The sequence below is a fragment of the Melanerpes formicivorus genome, unplaced genomic scaffold, assembly GCF_026170545.1.
Source record: "Melanerpes formicivorus ecotype bairdi unplaced genomic scaffold, bMelFor1.0.p_v2 SCAF_4, whole genome shotgun sequence".
In the NCBI taxonomy this organism is placed as follows: domain Eukaryota; kingdom Metazoa; phylum Chordata; class Aves; order Piciformes; family Picidae; genus Melanerpes; species Melanerpes formicivorus.
In genome coordinates this window covers 545,764-563,548 of record NW_027142356.1, presented here as the reverse complement: position 1 = coordinate 563,548, position 17,785 = coordinate 545,764, and the positions used below count along the sequence as shown (strand labels likewise).

The 17,785-nt window shown below is 42.9% G+C and overlaps 1 protein-coding gene across 4 annotated transcripts in view; it reads right to left on the bottom strand.

Annotated features, from left to right (window-relative positions):
• CCSER1 (coiled-coil serine rich protein 1) overlaps positions 1-17,785 on the bottom strand; it is a 556,842-nt gene that overhangs the window by 424,668 nt on the left and 114,389 nt on the right. The window lies entirely within an intron of this gene.

Genomic DNA, 17,785 nt, shown 5'->3' with positions numbered 1-17,785 from the left:
GAAACCAGAGCTTTCCTCCCCATGCTTCAACGTGTTCTTCAACGTTGCGGAGTGGCATGCTTCTCCTAAATACTTTCAAAACACTGTCACATCATTATTTGTATAAAATAAGGAAAACATCATTAGTTTCGTTATCACACTACAAAAGAAATGGAGCTGCCTTTCACTGGGAAACAGCCACGTTTGCCTTCACCTTTCATCATTACACAGAAGCCTACTGCCACCAAGTGGCTAAGGGCAAAAGCAAGTTCCCTGGTGAAATGCAGCGGCTACAGATAACCTGCAGATCCTAACCCTGAATGCATGGCACTGATTTGCAATTGGTGGTCTGTTTGCATTAAGAACATCAGGCAATCAAAAAGTAATTTCTAGGCACAACAATCAACAGACAGCTTCCTGCATCTCTGAAAGACACAAGTGGTGCACTGATACCACAGCATAATTGCTTTCAATTTTTGCCTCAGGGTTTTGTATCGTAAACGTAAGCTATAATGTACAGGTATACAAATGTCAATATTAATGCTGCCTAGAATTTAAGGAGCACATCATTACTGCTGTTATCAGTGCCAGACCCAGCAGCTTTATGGCACACCTTTAAATCAACTCCACGTCCAGGACTTCCAGCTGCATTCTCTGTTGTTATGCCTGGATTTCAACTAAACACACAGATGCTTTCTTTTCAACGTAAAGATAACAGGGGGATATGGTACTGCCTTCTGCCCTTTCCACATAAACTTCATACTGCAAATTTTCACTTGGAAGAAAACAGCCATATTGAGTCTTCAATTCTCAGAACAAAGTCCCACTTTCTTCATGGGAACTCTTAAACTTGTTCAAGGGTATAATCATGTTATGTGACGGTGGCCCGCTCCTGGTGACTGTAAGGTACAATGAAAGGAGACTCTGCAAGTTCCTCAGGTGTGACTTGTCATTTTCTCTTAAGCATATAAAAACACGCTACAATAACAATCTTCTATATCCATATACTTTATACCACATGGTTGGGCATTATACCATTATTTAGATACTCTAAATGTCTCTGTTCCATTACCAACAAAACCAATTATACAGGAAAGTGAATACTGTCTTCTCTTTCATGGTAGGAGAAACATTATTGAGCTTCTACTACTAGCTGATGGGTTCAACTCAAACACAATGCAAAGAAAAATTATGTCTTCAGATTTCATCTTTGCACACCTGAAACTCCTTCCACTCAGCTCAGAGTAAATAACAGCCTCTGACATAAGCAGTCTTCTGGTACTCTGTCAGCAACAGGCAAAAATAAAAGCTGCTAAAGATTGCACTTATTTTTTGAATACTGGGAGGTAGTTAAATTCTGTATCAAGATAAATCTATTCATAGATTGTTTTGCATTCAGAAAAGAACTCCTAATTTTATCTCCTCAGTCTAACTAAATAATCTTTGCTGCTTTCAGTTGGTAGTACAAACCTTAACACAATGTGATACAAATGAGAGTAAAAGAAGGAAAGCTCTGGGAGGAGCTAAAAGCAACCTGCCATTAGCGTTGAGAAGTTTAGAGGGAAGACAGAACCAGGCTCTTCACAGCAGTGCATCACATGAGGACAAGAGATAACAGAGACATACACTCAAATGATTAGTTCAGACTCCATGCAAGGAGAAACTCATTCCCCACGATGACAGCCAGGTACCGAAACAGTTCCTTAGGGCTGCGCAGCCTCCAGCTTTGGTGGCTTTCCAGACCCAGCTGCACCAAGTCCAGAGCAACCTGGTCTCATGCATGGCCCTGATGCGAGCAGCAGCCTGGAGTACTGATCTCCCAAGATCCCTTCTAGCCTGAATCATCTGTGATCTTACAGAGAAATGTATGTATAAGGCTTAGAGACAAGAGATCTATCTTCCTATTTGATATCTGAAATGAAGCTAGTAAGGAAGAAAATGACAGGAAAACATCAGAAGCACAGAACATCACAAAAGAAAAGGCATTTCCAAAAGCAATGTCGGGAAAAATAAACTTGACTGAAAAAGGCAAAAAAACATATTGTTGCTTACTGCATGCCCTTAATTGTCCAGTACTGACACCATAACAGAGTTCCTTTCTGACAACTCTTCTGCTAAATACATGTTCAAGGAAAAGTACCCATCAGTAGAAGCCCAGAGACTTTCTTGGAATTGGAGCAAGGTAGATGAGATTTCCTACCAAGAGGCTGTCCTCTCAGTGATCTAAGAAAGAACGTGGCATAGTATCATAGTATCAGTCAGGGTTGGAAGGGACCACAAGGATCACCTAGTTCCAACCCCCCTGCCATGGGCAGGGACACCCCACACTAGATCAGGCTGCCCACAGCCTCATCCAGCCTGGGCTTAAACACCTCCAGGAACAGGGCCCCAATCACCTCACCAGACAACCTATTCCAGGGCTTCACTACCCTCATGGTGAAGAACTTCCTCCTCCCCTCCAGCCTGAATCTCCCCACCTCCAGCTTCATTCCATTCCCCCTAGTCCTATCACTACCTGAGATCCTGAGCAGTCCCTCCCCAGCCTTCCTGTAGCCCCCTTCAGATACTGGAAGGCCACAATTAGGTCACCTGGGAGCCTTCTCTTCTGCAGACTGAACAGCCCCAACTCCTTCAGTCTGTCCTCATAGGAGAGGTGCTCCAGCCCTCTGATCATCCTCGTGACCCTTCTCTGGACACCTTCCAGCACCTCCACATCCCTCTTGTAATAGGGGCTCCAGAACTGGAGGCAGTACTCCAGGTGGGGTCTCAACAGAGCTGAGCAGAGGGGGAGGATCACCTCCCTTGACCTGCTGGCCACACTTCTCCTGATGCAGCCCAGGATCTGATTGGCTTTGCGGGCTGCAAGTGCACACTGAGAGCTCCTGTTGAGCTTCTTGTCCACCAGCACCCCCAAGTCATCTCAGGGCTGCTTTCCAGCCAGTCACTGCCCAGCCTGGATTTGTGCCTGGGATTGCCTTGTCCCAGATGCAGGACCCTGCACTTGCTCTTATTGAACCTCATGAGGTTGGCTTGTGCCCACCTCTCCAGCCTGTCAAGCGGTCATCATATTCTTTCACTTACTATCACCAGACTCTTAAATTTACACTGCTTTCTAATTCTCTTTTTTTTTTTTTCCTTATCAATACCTGCATTGTGTCTTTAGAATTAAATCCTTCCTTATCTCCATGTGTGTAAAGCCTGGGCAAGTTTGACTTCCAGTCAGGGGGGCGCTCAACCTTCCTGTTTGCCAGCTCATGGCTGGATTCAACACACAGCAATTACCAATACAAATGAAAAGGAACTATTGCCCTGAGGGCACTGTACAGGAGAGGTTCATTCAATAGCATTCCAATAACTGACCAAAGCACCTTCTCCATTCTGTGGTTGCTCAATGTACTGAATATTTTCCTCTGAGTCTCCTTTCCAGAGTTAGACTTTCAAATGTATGAGTTATGAAATCAGTTTATGACACCGCCATTTCTTATAGCACTGCTGAAGAAGCATTTCAGACCCACTTCCACCTGCTTATACAATATCATAGGGTTATGTTTTGTGCTGGCAGATGAGGGACTCATTACAATTGCTAGTTATGAATAAAAGTTAACAAAAAATAAAGATTCTGGGATTCTGCAATTCATTTTAAAGCCTGATTTCAGTTTCTGGACACTAAAGTCTAAGGAACAGCAAAACTTTCTATGCGAAATCCATGCAGATTGGGGTTTGTACACAGCCATATTCAGAACTCATATTACAAGAAGCCCAAAGTGTGGCAAGTGCTCTGCAAATTTATCCCCAGATGCTGTAGCAGCACTTGCTCAGGTGACTTGCTCATGTCTTACAAAACAACACCTTGAATCAGCTGGCTGGCAAAGAGAACAAAGCAATCATGGCTTACAAGCAGCATCTCTCCAACTGTACTGCCAGACCTGCAACTTACTCAAACCCTGTCCCAAGAACATTTTCAAGTATTCTTTATCCACAGATAGCAGTCAGAAAGCTTCTTTAAAGAGAAGCTGGCTTTCAGAACAGACGTCACACTCTACCATCTTGAAACGTGAGGATAATCACATTTCAGGAAGGGGGTTTGGACTGAAACTAAACATTGACTAAAAGGAGCCAGGAACGGGACCTAGGAGAAGCACTATGGAATTTACTCACCTATGCACGTTTGGGGCACTCTCCAATGAAAAACAGTTTTACCAGTAAGCAGCAACTGGACATTCCATCTTCTCATTTCACTTTAGCTGGATATTTAGCCCTTGTTTCCCCAAATTCCTGCCAGTCTCACACAGCCATAAGCATATGCTTTTCCTTCCTCACTGTCACTGGGACAGTCTCCATTACGGATCGGTTTCTCAGTTTTGTTTTGAAGGGTTTTGGGGTTATTTTTTATTTTGGATTGCTCTTTCTAAACAGCACAAACAAGTTCCTGATTTTCCAGAGTGAAATCACAGACACACTAGGTAAATCTTACATGAACATGATGCAGTTCCATATCCTTAGGGACCAGACCTTTTGCCTTTTTCAGAAACTTCCAAGGTTATAATAAAGAGGACACAGCTGCCCTAAAATTTCCATAGCAAGTATAATTTGACCATATGGAATCATCTGAACCAGTTCCAGTTTTGATTCAGCTGGTTTGATCGCTATCAAATCCTAGTACTAATATCAATACTCTGGACCAAAGCAAAACTTTGCAAGTCTTGTACTTATTTCATTTTTCCTATCACTATCCAGATAATTCAGGATACACATTCTAATAATGAGGCACTGTGGTGGTTTTAGGCTATGCCTTTAAAATTTTTCACAGATCTTGAGCAGAAAAGTAACAAAATGTAAATAAATCACTGTTGGGTGTGAAAAGGAAAATAAAGATAATTCTAAACTATCCCATTGGAGAGATATCTAACATAATACTGCTTGTACCAAAACAATTCCTTCTCCCCATCTCTTCTCGCTTCTTTGCTCTGGAGAGATACTAACTTGCTTCTGCTTGACCTTGGCTGCATTGTTTTCATTGAGTCTAACAGCAACTTTCTCTGCTCCTTTCTCCCTTTTGGACAGGGGGGTGTGGGTAGGCAGGGAAGGAGAAGCTGGTAGCTTCTCCTGGTCTCTGACCAGGGGAGCTCTTGTCTGTCTGTTAATTGTAAATATCTGTAAATATTGTATATTTTGTACATGCATTCCATTGTAGATTGTAGTTTTGCTGTAAATACAGCTTCCAACTGAGCTGGTCTGGCAAAGTTAATGGGGGGGGGGGGGGGGGGGGGGCAGGGCAGAATTTCAACCCACCACAGGCAGAAATGCTGTTTTTCTCAAACTCCTAGGGGCCTTTACTGGCACAGCACAATTAAAAAAATCAATCCAAGTCTCTGTTCCTGTACTACAGCAAATTCTCCCTATGAATACAGTTTCTATCAAAATGAGCCTCTCACCAAGGTTTGATTTAAGAAAAACCTCCAAGTATTGTATTACTATGATTACTATGAGCTCTGTAGCACTGGGCATCAGCCCAACCTGCACTCCCTAGTGAAGGTACAGCATTAGTGTCAGCAGCTACAGTGTCACCAGCGGCCATCACAGATATAAAAATGACACAGACTAACTCAGCACCCTGCAAATACTTTGGGGCTGGAGGAACAAGCAATCCACATGGAGTATTACATCAGTATGTCATTAAAGTGAAGTTCTGAACTGAAATCAATGGCATTGTCATTAAGGCACCACATTGACTAGCAAGAAAAAGTACTTGTTAGAGGCTGCATTTTTTTTCCTGTTAATGTTCCTGCTCATCCCAATTATTCTCATGAGGAGCAAAGCACAGTAAGTATTTAATCAAGGGCAGAAAGAGAAAGTGAATAGAAAATGAAGTGGTAAATGGAGAGAAGGACAGGATACCCTAAGCAGATCTATCTCCCATCTTAAGAGACTGGATGTTTTTCTTCTCAATTGCAGATAATATATTCCAGGAATACTGAAATATTCTTTCAGCTATATAAAAGAAAAGCTGCTTGACAAATCTCCTGCTGCAGGACTTTCAGTTAAGTGTGTACAATAAACCATGCAGAGAGTTCACAACACCTATGTCAGTCATGGAAAGCTGTCGAAAAACTAAAGCAGGGTAAAAGCAGCTCTGGAGTCATCTGCTATCTCAAGGCAATAGGAAACACATGGAAATATTTTTTATCCACTGCTTATCCTATTTGTTCTTAGAGATTTCCAGTGATTCCACAATATTCTTAGTCTGCTCAGCAAGTTTGCTGACAATACCAAACTGGGAGGCTTGGCTCAGACACCTGAAGGCTGTGCAGCCACTCAGTAAGACTTTGACAGACTGAGAGCTGAGCAGAGATGAACCTAATGAGGTTCAACAAGGATAAGTGCAGAGTCCTGCACTGGGAAGGAAGAATGAACTGCAGCAGTACCAGACTTAGTTATTGGTTGTGCTGAAAGAATGCTGGCACTGATGAAAGCAAATTAAGAGTCTAAAAACTAAATATACATGTTTCAGCACAAAAGGAGAATGGAGATGGTGGCTGGCAAGATGCATCAGCAGAGGAGCTTACTTCCACTGCTCTCTCCCCATGCCGCCATAAGCACAGGATTTGGCCTGGCTTTTACACATAAACAGATTCTTCTCCTTAATATAAGCTCAAAACACAACCCACACAGGCTCACAGTGCCCACCAGCAATGTGGGGTTTTCTGCTAGACCAAATTTAATATAACTGGAAAAGTGTGTTCTGAAAACACTATCTCATGATTTGCACCTGAAGCGCTGGTATTTGTGTAGCGCTTTATTTTCCTGCAGCAGGCTGTATGAAGCTCGGCATCAGTATGTCTTGATCTGTAAAAATGTGGTTTGTTCTTATACTGTCGAGGGGCAAACCTTGCCACCTCACAACACAGTACGCTCTCACCACTGCAAATCCAAACCTGCCTTTCTTATCCACAGCTCTGAAGCCTGTGCTATCTGCCAGATTAGAGCAGGGCCCAGCCAGAGAAGATTGCTCCCCTGGTGATACAGAGTTTCATTACTTTGATCAAGGGTTGTATTAAAGCATTAAGTCAAACTTTAAGTCACTGCCACTACAGCTCTTGCATGGACACTCAGCACACCTAACAATGTATTAGTATGGGCAACAATACTGATAGAAACAACGTATGAACCCACAACAGCAAGGGAAACCAGGTAAAACTGCACCTTATAAATGGGTTCTGCACTTCTCAGGGAATACACAGAATCACTAGCAGATGATTCTCCTTCCTCCATGGCTAAATTAGTTTTTCCCCCTCTTTTCTAACATTCTCTTCGCTTTTCTTTATAAATAACTACATAAAAGGCTAGAAAACTAAACCTTTTGGACCTATACGCTGCAGTGCACTTAAATGCTCCATTCTGCCTAGCTGTCCTTTTAGCCTGACTAGGATGCAATTGTTTCATGTCTATAGGTCATAGCATCTAAAGATAGAAAAATTAAATCCAGTATTGCAAAGGAAAGAAGCAAAACTCACCAGGTGTACTTGCCACTGAAGTACTTCTCTCAGCAGTATCACTACTGATCTCAATTCAAATGGGGTTGGGGAAAATTTGATCCAATAATCTGGGGAAAAACCACTCTTCCCCTTTGAGCATACAGAGTCAATCAAGCCTTAAGCCAGCACTTTTCACAGAGGTTACTGAACAGTCCAGAAGTGAGGGTGAGGGATGTTTGGGGTTTAGTTATATTAATAAAACCATAGAATTTTGGTCCCCTGCCATGGACAGCTACTTCCTGACTCATATCTGATATGCAGCCAGAACAACGCTCCAAGGTTTCCAAATAAAACAAGACTCCTATGTAAAAAAAAAATGTAAAATACTCTAACCAGTTTTAATTGAATGTTCCAAATAATTCCACTGAGAATCATGGTCTCTCTTGGTCCAGCAAGCTGCACTGGCAAACCACAGCTGACAGTGTTGGCTGAAGTATAAAATGCAGTAGGAATCAGTTTCTCTGAAGGCATAGTCCAGGCAAGGCCTTGTTTTTTCTCACCAAACAGAATATTCATTCTCATAATGAGATTTTTTACATCCAAAGTGTTGCATATTCTCAGGTTACTGTCACATAGCACCTGCGAGATTAATGGGAAATGTAAATGTTTACACAGGGAAGAAGAAACATAAGATCTAGTAGCAGGTAATTCTAAACCCCAAGGATCTGGTGCACTCACAAACTGTACCTCTGACACTAAAAAGCCCCTAATTGCCAAAGAAATGGCTCATTAGTTAATCTCCCTGCTACTTTGCTAAATTTCTCTTACAGGTCTGCTGTATCAATACATTCTGCATACATGTAATTTTCTGCTCCAGAGAGATAGCTTCGTTTCATTGTAACAGTTCAGCCATGCCCGCAGGCTAACTGGAGTCAGAGTTTCCATTTTCAACCTAAGATTGGATGTGCTTGGCCGGTCAATGCACCACAAACCTCATTTTTTCCTTCTAGTAATCTAAATGCAATAAAGCCAGCCAAGTTAATGGAGGCTTGCACTGCAGTGAAAACTAGGAGACAAGTGTTGGCTGGGTAGACAGCTGGTTGGCTGTTCAATGCAACAGGAAGGACATATGAAGACGTTGTTCTTCTCAGCTTAAGAAACTTATAATTTTCCTTGAACAAATCATGAACTGTCTCCTTCACCTATAAGAATATTAATATTGAAATAAGTGTTCTACTGAAATAAAAAGGAGATGTCTATTTATTGCTTGTAAGGCTAATAGGAAAAAAAATCACTTTCTTCTTAATAGATGTCAGCGGGTGAAAGGTTAATAGCCTCATGAAATAGATACCTACAAATTGGCTATGACATTCTTCATGCATGGAGAACTAATGCTGAACAATTTCATACATGCTCAATCAACATCCTGAGGTACATTTCCAGTCTCAAACCCACCAAAAATCTGATGAGCTGTATCAAAACTAAGCTGCAGAATACAAGACGAAGCAGTTAGCTCAGAATTAGGTGAGAAACTCTTTGACTTTTCTTTGTCACCCAGATACAGGCAGCTGCTTCTCATTCTGTTCATGGCAGCAAAACCCAGAACACACCCAGGCCTTTAGCCATTGCATACGTTCAGACACTAAAAAGGACAGATAAGAGATATCAAAGGCCTCCAGTAAAATATCTTTTATCACCTTACACTCCTGGGGAGATAATCCCTCGTTACATTGGCATCTTCACAGCTAGCAAGGTGATTGTAGTATTGTATTTTTTTCCTAAGAGCTAATACAGAAGGCATTTGAGCAACAAAGCTCCATGAGAGGCGCTAAGGGAGAGCCTCACAGGTAACATGTTGCTCCTCATCTTTTCACAAACTACACAGTTTCAGGCATAGCAAACCAAAGTCCTTCTCCAAGAAATACGAACTCAGAACAATCTGTCCAGGTTTCATTACTACACCTTCACCGTGGCATCTCAAAAAAAAAAAAAGATAAAGACATGCATGTTGTATTACACTGTATGTACACAGAGCATAACTAACATTATTGTGATCTACCCCCTTCCTGTCATGCTAAACAAACCTTGTACTACTCAAAGATCTAAATGACATCACCAATACTTTAAAATCTGTACAGTATTCCGAACTTGTCACAAGGTTTGTACAGATATAAAAGCAATGCTGTGACTACGAAGGGTCTGCAAGTTAAACCGATCAGGTAAGTGAGGCTCTGCATCAGTCCTGGGCATGAAAAATAGAAATGGATAATAAACATCAGCATGACTGACCAAGTTAGCATCAGCATCTGCAATGGTGAGCTCCAAGCAAGAAATAAGAGACTTTAAGGGCCTGGTGATTACAGGCTTTTCCAGAAAGGACTGTCATAATTTAACACTCAGGCTGTAACTTTCTTGTTACAAGGGTAAGCTTCCCATTAACAACGTAATGTGTTAAGTAGCATTATGTCTGCATTATGTTCTCAGCATGACTGTGCGCTGCCGTGTGTATGGCTGTGTCATGGGCTGAGTTTCGATCTGCTACTGCTACTCAAAGCCATCCTGCCTCATGCCAGCTTCCAAATGAAAGTGCTGGCTTAAAAGTATTCTGGGGCTTGAAGTTGAGATCATAGCAATGAGAGGCTTCCTGTTCCAGTTGCTGCTTTTGGGTTCTGGGTGTTGCCTCTCTCCTGCACAGATGGCAAGGGGACGGGTGAGAGTTGGTTACTTTGCTGCTTTCTGCTGCTCTTTTCCTGCAAATAGTAATAATAATGCAATGCCCAATTATCTATCTCATTTGTTCAGTACAGCTTTTTATCTCAACTCTTTATCTCAACCTAGAGGGGGTTTTGTGTGTTACTTTTCCCTGGACTCACGTGTTGGAGGGAAACAGGCAGGTTAAATCATCACACACTGCAGTAGTGCACGATACAGAATGATCGCCAATGTACTGGGGTTTTTTTTCCTTTCTTCTCAGTAACTTCACTTGTAATTGCAATGCACTGTTGATCTTTCTTCCTTTCTTCTCATGCAGTGCTTGTACTATTGCAAGGAACGAAAGAAGGACGAAGCTCTAATTGCTAAAAGACCATACTTAGGAGTTCTTGCCTTGCAAAGACAATCATTTGTCTTCCTTGAGAATGCAATGGGCGAGATGCAGCGTATCCAACCTAAACCAGAGCTCACTCTGGAACCAGTAAGCACAAACACTGAAGTGCAGGATACAGTGCCATAATCAGGTAATGATCAGCATGTACATCCCCACAGCAGCAGCACACTAAATTACTGTAATCCATCACTCAAACAGAGAGAAGAAAGTAATGCACAGGTCATATCTGCTCTCTAAATATTACATTGGATTTATTTAGATGTTGTTTCCATATCCTTTCAAGTTCACCTGCACTTTCAGCTTATCAGCTAAACAGAGATAAAATGTCTTCTGCCTTAAAAGATACTCTAATGGCTGATGGTTTGTAATCCCAGTGATCTCCTTCCTATTCGTCATGCAAACTTTTTCAAAGCTCCATGATGGGCTAATGGCGCAGCAAATATTTTCCTGGTCAGATGCTGTTTTCCAGCAGCAGAAGCACTCAAGGTTAACAAGTTCTTGTAGTTTTTTTGGTTGGTTGTTTGAAAAAATAAATAAAATCTTGCACTGCCATTGGCATTTTTAAGATAAATGATACTTTTTCCTTTTCCTGACCCTTTTTTCCTTGATATCATAAGAAAGGGATTTGAAGTACTGTTTTGAATTCCCCCTTTTTTTTCCCCACACTTTTTCAGGCAAAAAGTAATCTAGTTGTTCAGTGACTGACATTAGTAAGATGGCAATATCATAGGTTTATTTACACACCACAAAAATCTAGTGCATTCTTTCACTTACTCCTCAAGCCTTCAATTCCATGATTGCACAATGTCACTAAAATGCATGCAACAATTGGGGAAACTATAACCTTACTAAAAAGAAGCCTTTGACAAAATTTACAGTTTTTGTCTGGACCTAGAATCTAAACAAAACCCAACCAAGCAAACCAAAAATACACCACCCAAAAAAAACCCCAAACACCACATACTGAGAAAGAGGACTAAATGGAGCATAAAATAAGCAACCTAAACTGCAGGTGTTTTCCAGGATTTCACAATGCAACTCATATTTGAATGTCATGAAGAGTAATTGTGTGATCCTTGGATATAAGCAACCTTATACACCCTGTCTTTCCTCATAGAAAATTTCAATTGATTTTAGGAGGTCCCCAACACATTCTTTCTGTTCTAATAAAAAGTTACAATCCTAAGACAAAATGTCATATATTCTGTATATTATGATGCTTGAGGAACTAAAAAGGAAGCATGTGGTTTTTCCAAGGTTACAGAACCTTATCTCAGATAAAGCAGCAGCAACAAAACCTCCAGTCTGGACTGCCGGAGGGCAGACTTCAGGTTACTCAAGAACTAACTCAGATGGCTCCTTGGGAAACAGCCCTTAAAAACAAAGGTGTCCAGGAGGGCTGCATCTACTTCAAGAAAAAACTCTTGAAGGCTCAGAACAGGCTGTGCCAATGTGCCGGAAGATGAGCCCCGGGGCAGACGGCCTGGGTGGGCAATGAGCTTCTAAAGGAACTAAGGGGAAAAAAGAGGGTGTACCATCTATGGAGAGCTTACCCATGGAATGTTTAAGGATGTTGCTAGGTCATGTATGAAAAAATTTAGAGAGGCAAAAGCCCATTTAGCGCTTAGCCTGGCCTCTGCTGCAAAGGACAACAAAAAGTCCTTCTACAAATATATTAATAGCAAGAGGAAGGGCAAGGACAACCTCCACTCCTTGGTGGACACAGAGGGGAACCTAGTAACAAAAGATGAGGAAAAGGCAGAGGTACTTAACACCTTCTTTGCCTCAATTTTAATAGCAGCACAGAATGTCTTCCAGACAGCTGGGCTCCAGAGCTGGCAGTTGGAGCCAGGGAGCTGCATAGTTTCCCTGTGATCCAGGAAGAAGTAGTTAGAGATCTCCTCAGCCACTTGGATCCCCACAAGTCCATGGGACCAGATGGGATCCATCCTAAGGTGCTGAGAGAGCTGGCAGATGAGCTGCCAAGCCACTCTCCATCATTTTTCAGCAGTCCTGGCTCACTGGAGGGGTCCCAGAAGATTGGAAACTGCCAACATGATGCCCATTCACAACAGAGAGGGACCTGGGGGTGCTGATCGACAGCCACCTGAACATGAGCCAGCAGTGTGCCCAGGTGGCCAGGAGGGCCAATAGCATACTGGCCTGCATTAGGAATAGTGTGGCCAGCAAGAGCAGGGAGGTCATTGTGCCCCTGTACTCTGCTTTGATTAGGCCGCACCTTGAGTCCTGTGTCCAGTTCTGGGCCCCTCAGTTTAAGAAGGACATCAAAACACTTGAGCGTGTCCAGAGAAGGGCAACAAGGCTGGTGAGAGGCCTTGAACACAAGCCCTATGAGGAGAGGCTGAGGGAGCTGGGATTGTTTAGCCTGGAGAAGAGGAGGCTCAGGGGTGACCTCATTGCCCTCTACAACTACCTGAGGGGTGCTTGTGGCCGGGAAGGGGTTGGTCTCTTCTCCCAGGCAACCAGCACCAGAACAAGGGGACACAGTCTCAAGCTGCGCCAGGGGAGGTTTAGACTGGAGGTGAGGAGGAAGTTCTTCACCGAGCGAGTCATTCGTCATTGGAACGGGTTGCCCAGGGAGGTGGTTGAGTCACCGTCCCTGGAGGCATTCAAGAGGGGATTGGACGTGGCACTTGGTGCCATGGTCTAGTCATGGGGTCTGTGTTGATAGGTTGGACTCGATGATCCTCAAAGTCCTTTCCAACCTAAGTTATACTGTGTGTGATACTGTGTGTGTGAAGCACCAGTTGGATGAGCCAGGGAATTACAGGCCTGTCAGGCTGACCTCAGTGCAAGGCAAGGTTATGGAACAGGTCATCCTGAGTGCAATCACACAGCACTTAGAGGATGGCCAAGGCCCAGCCAGCATGGATTCCAGAAGGGCAGGTCCTGCCTGAGCAACCTGATCTCCTTCTATGCCCAGCTGACTGCCTGGTGGATGTGGGGAGGGCTGTGGATGGAGTATACCTGGACTTCAGCAAGGCCTTTGACACCATCCCCCAGAGGAAACTCCTGGCCAAGCTGTCAGCCCCTGGCTAAGCTGTCAGCCCCTGGCTTGGACAGCAGCACTCTGAGCTGGGTTAGGAACTGGCTGAAGGCTGAGTGGTAGTGAATGGTGCCACCTCCAGCTGGCAGCCAGTCACGTTCTTTAACATCTTTATTGATTATCTGGATGAGGGGATTGAGTCCATCATCAGTAAATTTGCAGATGACACCAAGCTGGGGGCAGGAGTTCATCTGCTGGAGGGTAGAGAGGCTCTGCAGAGGGACCTTGCCAGGCTGGACAGATGGGCAGAGTCCAAGGGCATGAGATTAAACACATCCAAGTGCCAGGTTCTACACATTGGTCACAGCAACCCCATGCAGTGCTACAGGCTGGGGTCAGAGTGGCTGGTGAGCAGCCAGGCAGGAAGGAACGTGGGGGTGCTGGTTGATTATAGGCTGAACATGAACCAGCAGTGTGCCCAGGTGGCCAAGAAGGCTAATGGCATCCTGGCCTGGATCAGGGATAGTGTGGCCAGCAGGAGCAGGGAAGTCATTCCTCAACATGCAGTCTAAAGTATCACTAGAAAATGCTAATCAATTTAAGAATTTCAGAGCAAGAGTTGTAAAAGTTAGTCCTCATTTCTTCCTGCAAGTCTGCAATGAAATATTTACACATCTGATGGCTAACAGACTTCAGTTGCTTGAGATCACCTAGAATGGATGAGGCCAGGATGAACAATATGTAAAAGCATACAGTAACTAAAAGTTTGTGCTAACGTCAAATGTATTTTAGGGTATGAATATGACCTCATGACCTCAAGGATCACAGATTAAAGGGCAAAAAAGTTTCTTTAAAAATAAATAAATATTCCAATTCAGGGATTTGTTTCATGGTTTATAGTATTTGTGCTGGCAAGTGCCCCAAATACTATCTCTATTAATACCATGTCTGCTAAAGATTTATTCACCTACAGTCCATTGCTGGACACTAGAATTTTTGGATAATCTTTAATAAAGTCATCCTCCATCTCCTCTGATTCCCTCCCTTTACCAAAAGGCCTCTAAGGACATCATATCAAACAAAAACTTGGAAGAAATAATTTTCACTGTCATACTGCAACTGTTTATGATTCACCCTATAGCCTTATATCCAGGATTTTTGGATCACTTTTTGAAAACATTTAACAATAAGACTAAAAAGACTGCAGGAGGATGCAAAAGCTGCAGGGGGGTGGGGGGAGGGACTTAAAAAAATAAATAGAAGAGAGAAAACACAGATCCCAAAGCATGTTTGAGTCAGCATGTACAGGCAAAAGATGTCTGTAAAACTTGACAGCACTTACTAATCCCCAGTTACTGGGAACTATTGTGCACAATTTCACACCGAACCTGAAACACTATCACATGTCTCAGACCAGATGAAGTTGAAAACCTATCTCATGTACACAGCGAGTACCAAAACACCCCACAGATAATTAGGAGTCCAGCTGCCACCACAATAGGAGAGCCAAGGTGCTAATTACTCTCAGCTGAAACACGAAGCCATGTAGCCCACTCGAAAATGGGGGGGATCCACAAAGCACATGATTTGCCAACACAGAGAGCAAACTAATACTGAGTCAAGTGTTTTAATAGCGGCCTTGGGTCTCACAGACCAACCAGTCCAGTGAGGCTAATCTTTTGAGGTCCCCTCAACAGTCCCCAAGGAAGAACATCAAGAAAATTTATACATGGTTTTGAAGGGAGGTTGAAATTAGATACTACTAGTTGTATCTGCTGGAGAACCTTTCTTCTCCACTGACCACAGTAGCCCAGGGAAATTAACCATAATTTAAAGCCATGTCCAACCAGGTACACATTATCACAGTATCACCAAGGTTGGAAAAGACCTTAAAGATCATCAAGCCTAACCCTTCACCACAGACCTCATGACTAGACCATGGCACCAAGTGCCACATCCAATCCCCTCTTGAACACCTCCAGGGATGGTGACTCTACCACCTCCCTGGGCAGCACATTCCAATGGCGAACAACTCTCTCAGTGAATAACTTTCTTGTCACCTCAAGCCTAAACTTCCCCTGGCACAGCTTGAGACTGTGTCCTCTTGTTCTGGTGCTGGTTGCCTGGGAGAAGAGACCAACCCCTTCCTGGCTACAACCACCTTTCAGGTATTTGTAGAGAGCAATGATCACAAACCAGTATTAGGAGATGAGAAGACTTGAATCCATATGCAGTATTTATTACACTAGAGCTAATAAAAAGAATTCCTAAGAGTTAGCTGAAGTTTCTCTTCCTTTAGCTCTAGGCTCAAACATTTGCTCAGTAAAAAAAACATCAGAAACAATCTTCAGTATATAAATAAGACATGTTGAGAAGCCTTGAAAAATATACTCATCTCTGCCTGATAGTTGTGAGACAGCCCTGAAGGGTTCATGCCAATCCCTTAAAATACTTGGTTAAGCCAGATTCACCAAGTCTTCAAAGACATGGGAAAAGTAGCCAGGGAAATACTTTACCATCTGAAGTCCTACAAGAAGTTAAAAGTCCTTTAAGAGCCACCAGGGTTAGTGACCTTATTTGTCAAACTGTGTGGGCTGACAGAGTTTGAAGAGACAGCAAACAGGTGTTCTCTTCTATGTGCCTCTGCACTCACACAGGCTTTTGGTATCTTAAAAGGCAGGGACTTTTGGACTCAGAAAGAGAGAGCACTAAGCCAATTTACCACCACAGCAAACCCAAACAAGTGTCAAAAATCACTGCAGCTACCTAACAGAGGATGAGCAGAGCTGCTCCTTCAAAAATTTTCTTTAAGGAAAAAGAAGATGTGGAAGCCAAGCATAGTAAGAAATTCAGAAGGTAACCGCCTTGCTTTCTAACGAGGTAATCAGAAACAGCACAATAAAACCAAATAGCCCACAGGTTCTCAACAATATCTGGTGCAGAAAGCTTAATCTCTAGGAGCCCTAAAAGGTTTATCTTGCCAAGATACAATGCTGAGGACTGGGGTTTGATTCTTAATCATGAGTGACATGACTGTGATCAGCAGAGAAACTTCCAATCAACCCAGCTGGGAAGTGTATCTGCTCAACTGTTCTCCACTGTTCACATCTCTTAAGAGAAAGGACCCTATCAGACAGGACCTGCAAGACTGCCAGAGTCTCTGCAGCCATCACATTAAGATACACAAAGCATCATTAATTACAATGCAATCAAAGCACAAGTCTCATAGCTCATGACTTCTGCTACATACAAATGAGATTGGCCATTGCCATGAACACCTTCTATCAGCTCATGTCACCTCTGGCAGCACTTCATCCACAAACGTTACGCGAGCACATCATAGGCTGACTGTTCAAGTTAACAATCACAGAGAAAGTAACATGACAAGCGTGTGGAAATGACACAAGTATTCCTCTGGTGAGCTTAGCCCCCTAATGAAGCTTGGCAGCTTTCACCTAAAAATGTAAATGATGGACACCAACAAATAAAGAAATGCACCATCTCCTCTTTTTTTATTTTTAAATCAACAAGACAAACATGAAGAAAGAGGAGTCTGCAGGGAAGAGCTGTGGCGGGAGATGAGCACAACAGCTTCACCTCTGTAAAATGCAGCTGTATAAAAGAGTTGATTTACCTGGTATTTATTTATTTATTTCTATGTTTGCCAGACATCTAAGTGTGAAAAATCGATAGCTTACTTTCTGCTTGCATCAGCTGAAGGCACATAAACCAGGGAGATGAGAAACCAAGAGCTGCTGAAATAACTATATTGCTAGAATTGTTGCAACCATGACTGACTAAAATCCAGGAGAAGTAAAGTTTATCAGAAATAATGTCTTTCACTGGACAAATTTTACAGCTAGAAGGAACAGGCGACACACTGGATGCAAGCACTTCTTCCAGGATAATTACTTATTACCTAAGGAGCAAGCCATGAAAAGGATTTATGTGCCAGAAGTTTGTCCTTTCCCCACCCTGTTTCAATTAGACTAATAAAATGCATTACCTGTTCTGTTCACATTTTTCTGCACCATGGTGCATTACATCTTTTGACAAGAACAAATATTTCTTCACATCTGGGGAACTGAGCGCAAGTGGATGATAGATGAATTAACGGATGAAGAACATTCACTGCAAAGCTGACAGTCAAGTGGTTAGGATCAGCAGCCCATCCACAAGAAATACAAATAAAATCCACTAAGAATGGCAGAACAGCTG